Raw genomic sequence first — 6,259 nt, forward strand, 5'->3', positions numbered from 1 at the left:
AAAGCAAGGCAGACGTGTGTCTCTGCATTTAAATGGAGGAGGTTGGTGGCCCTGGAGCTGAGGGCTGGAGCCAAACCTACACAGGGCTTGTTTTTCAGCCGGAATTCTCTGGAACTGTTCTGTTACCTTTCAGGTGGGCGCCGTTGCCATTCTAAGAAAATGAGGGAGGTGTTCATGGTGAATTCTGGCACCCTTTTCTCTAGTAAAATAGCACCAGTTCTACAAATGGTACCCAAGCAATGAATTAGTTCCTAAACTGTGCCAACTATCTTTGCAGGATAATATTCCTTGAACAGCGGACGAGAAGCTGTGAGGCAATATCTCCAGCTCAACAAGATCAATTGTTTACATTTTTAAAAACTCCTTTCCCCTCAAGGAGCTCAAGGCATGGATCTCCTTCCTGCCCCCAATTTTATCCTCACCTCAACCCTGCAAGCTAACTAGGCAGAAAGACATTGACTGGTGCAGCTGGGTAGGAAGACAAAACAGGGAGGCAAGATACTGGCGCTTGGGCGGGAGAGGCAGGTGAATAAAGAAATACAGATCATCCGGAGGCCTCCGCTGGCAGGCTGACCACCTGAAGGACCCAGATGCTTATAATGTATGGCATGGAGAGAGTGGATAGAGAAAAGTTTATGCCGCAGTCATAAGACTAGAAGTCGTGGGCATCCAATGAAGCTCAATGATGGACAATACAAAAGAGGTAACTTCACTAAACATAGCACAAGGTCTTCTGAGGTGGTGAGGGTCTTTGCTGGTGTTTTGGTGCCAGGCGCCATTTTGAATTAAGATAGTGGACAAAAACATGGTTTTGCTCATTATTTTGTGGTGTCATAAGTCAAAACTCACTATTCTTAGTACAGTGGTACCTCGGGTTAAGTACTTAATTCGTTCCGGAGGTCCGTTCTTAACCTGAAACTGTTCTTAACCTGAAGCACCACTTTAGCTAATGGGGCCTCCTGCTGTCGCCGCGCCGCCAGAGCATGATTTCTGTTCTCATCCTGAAGCAAAGTTCTTAACCTAAAGTACTATTTCTGGGTTAGCAGAGTCTGTAACCTGAAGCCTATGTAACCTGAAGCATATGTAACCCGAGGTACCACTCTACATTAAAAGACTTTTCTGTTCCTTTGGAATGTCGGTACCTACAATTCCTAATAAAAGGCTTCTGGGTTTGTTTATTTTTACAAAAGTTAATTTAAACATTTTTTTTCAATTCATTATACCTGTAGTTAAAGTATGGAACTTGCTCCTGCAGGAAGCAGTGGTGAACACCAACTTATATGGCTTTAAAAGAGGAGGGGACAAATTCATGAGGATAAGGCTGTCAATGGCTACTTGCCATGATAGTTATACTCTGCTTTCCACAGTCAGAGGCAGTAATGCTTTTGAATACTAGTTGCTGGAAGCCACAGGAGGAGAGAGGGCTCTCCTGCTTGCCTCCTGCTTGTGGGTTTACTACATGCACCATGGTGGGCACTGTGGGAACAGGATGCTGGACATACAATGGTCAAGGGATATTTGACATAATATACAATTGACATCATGGGGGAAATTATGGAGGGAAGATTTAAAATTTACAGCATGTTGTATGTTGAAAGAGAATTATATGAAAATGATGTACCGTTGGTACCTAACACCCACTAAATTAGCAAAAATGTGTAGAACCGCCACAGATACATGTTGGAAATGTAAAGAGAAGGATATATTTTACCACATGTGGTGGATGTGCAAAAAAAACCAAAAGCATATTGGGTAATGATTTATAGTGAGTTGAAAAAAATGTTTAAAATAATTTTTGCAAAAAAAACACACCCCAAATCTGAAGCTTTTTTATTAGGAATTTTAAGTCCAGAAATACCTAAGGATCTAAAAAGGCTAATTATGTATGCTACAACAGCTCTGCGGATACTACTTGCCCAAAGATGGGAGGAGGACAATTTACCTACAAAAGAAGAATGGCTGATAAAGATGATGGATTATGCCAAACTTGCAAAAATGACCAGGAAAATCAGCAATCAAGAGGACAATAAATTTAATAAAGCATGTGGAAACTTTATAAGTTACTTGAAAGAATATTGTAAACAACTGAATACAATTGGCAAGATTTTTTTAAAAAACCACTTGCCACGAAGCAAGAATGATAATAAAAATTGAGATTTAAGAAAATACGGAGAATATGATAAGATGAAGATTGAAAAGAATATCTGGGGAAACCACGAAGGGCTGGAGGGAAGTCCAGGGATTCTGAGAATCCTACTTGTAAAATGATTAAGATTTGTGTATGATGATAAATGTGAAAAGTGAAAATGAATTTTTTAAAAATTATGTAAAAAAGAGAGAGAACAGGATGCTGGACTAAGATGGTTCACTGGCCTGATCCAACTGGTTCTTCTTATGTTCCAAAGTCTGGCTCAAAGGCTTTCCCAGAAGGCGTGTGAAATAGTGCAAGCAGGCAGACAATTGGCACGGCTGAAGTACCGTAGTTGGTGGAGTGAGGCAATGCAACTAGGGATAGCCACCAAGATGGTGCCCACCAGATTGTGTTGGACTTCAACTCCCAGCAGCCCCCAGGAAGTTGTAGTCCAGCAACATCTGGCAGGCAACAGGCTGGGAAAATCTACTGTAGAAAGGCAAAAGCTTGAGTGACCCAGCCTGGACTGAGGGGATCTGGGTTCAGATTGGATTTCAACATGTCCTGAGGTGCAACTGATACTCCTTTTCCCCTTAAAAGGCATGAAAGACGAGCTGGGGCTGGGTAAGGAGGCGTAAATAACAAGCTCAAGAATTCGCAACTTTAGGAACATTGCAACCCTATCCAAATTAAAATATGATAGGAGACAGACTAAAATAAACATCAGACAAATTGGTTTGGTGGGGGGAATGGCTGTTTTTATAACCTTTGGGAACAGCAAGTACCAGAAGACTGTATTTTTCTCGAATGTCCTTGTGAACAGTTTCCACCCCACCCCCATCCCTTCTCTCCCTGTCCTCTATGATGGTTCATCTTCTTTCCCTTCATTAGTTTCCTTTGTGGATGACTGTCGATGCTTATACAGTATAAGTACGTCTCTGCAGGCAACCATGCTTACATTTTTAGTCGCCTCCCGTCGCAAAGGAACATCATGGTGGTTTGCAGGACAATAAAGCAGCAACAAGAACATGACACAAAATCTAACAATTAAGTTTCACGGCAATGGAAGCACCGTCAGACATCAGTAGCCACAGAGGCCACAAACAGTGGGAATAAGCCAGGAAAGTCTCGGGTGAAGAAATATGTTTTTAATTGCTGGCAGAAGCAGCCACCAGTCATCACCCACCCGCTCTTCACATATAAAGGGGGGAGGAGCCTTAAAAAAATAAGAATTGGTGAAACAAAAGGCTCGAACCAGATGAGAATATTTGAGGTAGCCACTGCCCTGTTTGCATATAAAGCATGTCCTCCAAGTGTCCCGATTTTCCAGGAACAGTCCCAAAGCAAGTATCCATGCTTTCAAAGAGAGGAAGAGCAGTCAGCTGTTGTAGAAAAACCTGATAGAAGAAACCTCAGGAGCCTGGAGGTGTCCAAGCATGAAATTACTCAGATCTCCTTCTTTTGCAGACCTGGAAGGTAGTTCCTTCCACCACAGAGGTCCGAGTCCACCATTAGATTAAAGTAAGCCCCTCACACTAGATTAAAAGCTGGATGGGGAAACAGCCTCCATGCCCCAACACTCAGAGAGGTCGCCTCGAATCAGGATCCAGCTCATTCTGCTGTCCACAACTCCAGTTCTTCCACTGTGCTGCCTCCTTCCTTGGCTAAAAGCTACCCTCTCCATCTCTGCTTACAGAGTCTTCAGGGAAGTGAGTTGGTGGGCACATGGTTGGTGGGTCAGAGTTCATATTGGCCACCATTATTTATTGTTTTATTGCATTTTTATCCCACCTTTTTCTCCAAGGACCTCAAAGGAGCATACATGGTTCTCCCCTTCCTCATTTAATCCTCACAAGAACCCTGTGGGATAGGTTAGGTCGAGAGGCAATGACTGGCCCAGGTCACCCAGTAAGCTTCATGGCTGAGCTTTGAACCCTGACCTCCAAGGTCCTACTCTAACCACTAGACCACCCTGCCTTTTCTAGAACAAATTGGTTCAGCTTGAGGAAAGTCATAATAGAAGGGGAAATCTTGATTAATTTCTCTTTCAGACACACAAACATCCCCCACAAGTGAGGTAGTAAAAAAGGAAGTCAAGAAAAAGTCATTCCTGAGGCATCAGCAGCCAGCATAGATGCTTCCTCATATAAATTGCCCTCATATATTACCCCCCACCCCTCCTAAAATACTTCAGGGCCAAGACAAGCCTTCGCTTTTATAAACCCTGCAGATTGATTTTTCCAGCGATGTCCTCCCACCCCGACATCATGATCAGGGTTCATTTATATAAATTATAGCGTGATTTATTTAATGACCCTCTTTGAGCGGTGTAAATTCCACAACTTCTGAGCAATTTGTTAGGGAACTTCCAATTAAATCACCTATGGGGCAGGGAGATACTGTGTGCAAGAGCCATATGGCAGAGAAGGGGGTTGGAGAGGGGGAGGCGGGGGGGGGGTCGAGGATGCAAGAAGGGGTACCAAAGCAAAGTGAAGGGATCTGTGTCAGTAAATGTATCAATCACTAAGTACGTGTGTGTGTGTGTTTTTAAATTATATCTATCCCACTTTTCTTTGGAGAAATCGAAGTAGCTAACCATAAAAATATTGCACTTGAAACAAAATACTCAAAACAAAACTACTACAGCAACAGATGACAAAATATTTTGCAAGACGAGGTGAATAACTCAGTGGTTGAGCACATGCTTGGCATGCAGAAGATCACAGATTTGCCAACCCTCCAGATGTTTTGGATGCCAATTCCTATCAGATCCAGCTGTTCTGCCCATTGATGTAGTCCAAAACATCTTGAGGGCACCAGCTTGGCAAATGCTGCCTGAGGCCATGAAGGAGGTCCAGATTTGAGTCATGGGGCTTCCTATCTCACTACTCTTTCCCCTGAAAAGAACGGGATGCATGTCAATTCTGTTCTTCTTTCTTTAGCAGGCAGTGATCTTTACAATTTACTAGTTTTGCCTATCTTTTAAATTATCTTTCAACTTGCTAGCTCTCTTAAGAGGTTTCTTTTCCCTTAAATCAAATGGTGGTGTGCCAACATTACACCTGTCACAGTCTTCGTGTGCTAACAGCACGGATTCTATCAAATTCACACTGTCCAAAACAATATGGAGACAGAACCGTTGTTTGAAAATTGCACTTATCTGAATTTTGCAATGCAGTCGTCCTAGCAATGTATACAAAAATGCATGTATATGGAGAAAGTGTGCATAAAAATTAAAATAATAATAAAAATATATAGCATAAAAATGCATTATATTAGGGGAAACCGATTGCAAAAAAATGTGTACTTTATTCACAATTGCAAATAAAATGTGTTTATTGGAAGAAATTCACACTGAAATTCTGGTGCATATTTACTAGGACTTTTATTAAAAACAACAACACACAAAACGTGGAGAACTGAATTTAAGATTAGAACAATGAGAAATTCAAGGAACCAATATCGTCAGATACTTTCATGCCTAGTCCTGGGTCTCCCTGGTCCTAATCCTATCCTCCAGCCACTAAGCCATGGTGGCTTTGACATTTGCCAACTAGGGAACTTTGGAAACTGCCACCTCTCAAAGGCCCAAGGAATCTCAGCAGTCCTTCCCATTGTTCAGTTGAAAGCAGCAATGGCTGCCAGAGCACGTTTGAGGGTGTAATGAAGATGTAGATGGAAAAGAGGTAGCCAAGTCCAGAGGGAAGGATTAGGAAGAGCTTGGAGCTGCAAAGTGTGTGCAGCCAGCCCAGAAACAAAACCCACAGCTTCCCTGTAAATCCCAAGGACCTGGAAAGAGAGGCAAATAGGAAGGGTGGAAATTATCTGCAACAAACCCATGGCAATTCTCTCCCACATGGAAATCTCCTAGGAATGAACAACAGCTAGCACATGCCTTCCAGATGCCCTGAATAGCCTCCTTCCAGTTATTTTAATACAAATCTTGGCGTGTAATTAATTCTGGATCCTTCCCTCCTCCCCCCCCCTCTTGATTTGATTCATTGCACACAGGTGCTATAGTGCTCTTTGACAGCCTTGTAGCATTTATTCGCTGTTGCCATCCCTCCCTTCATCTTAGCGGAGGAGAGATCTGCAAGCTGGGTGAAAGTCAGCTGGAACTAGCTTCTA

This window comes from Podarcis melisellensis (genome assembly GCF_964234715.1).
Source record: "Podarcis melisellensis genome assembly, chromosome: 15".
NCBI classification, from domain to species: domain Eukaryota; kingdom Metazoa; phylum Chordata; class Lepidosauria; order Squamata; family Lacertidae; genus Podarcis; species Podarcis melisellensis.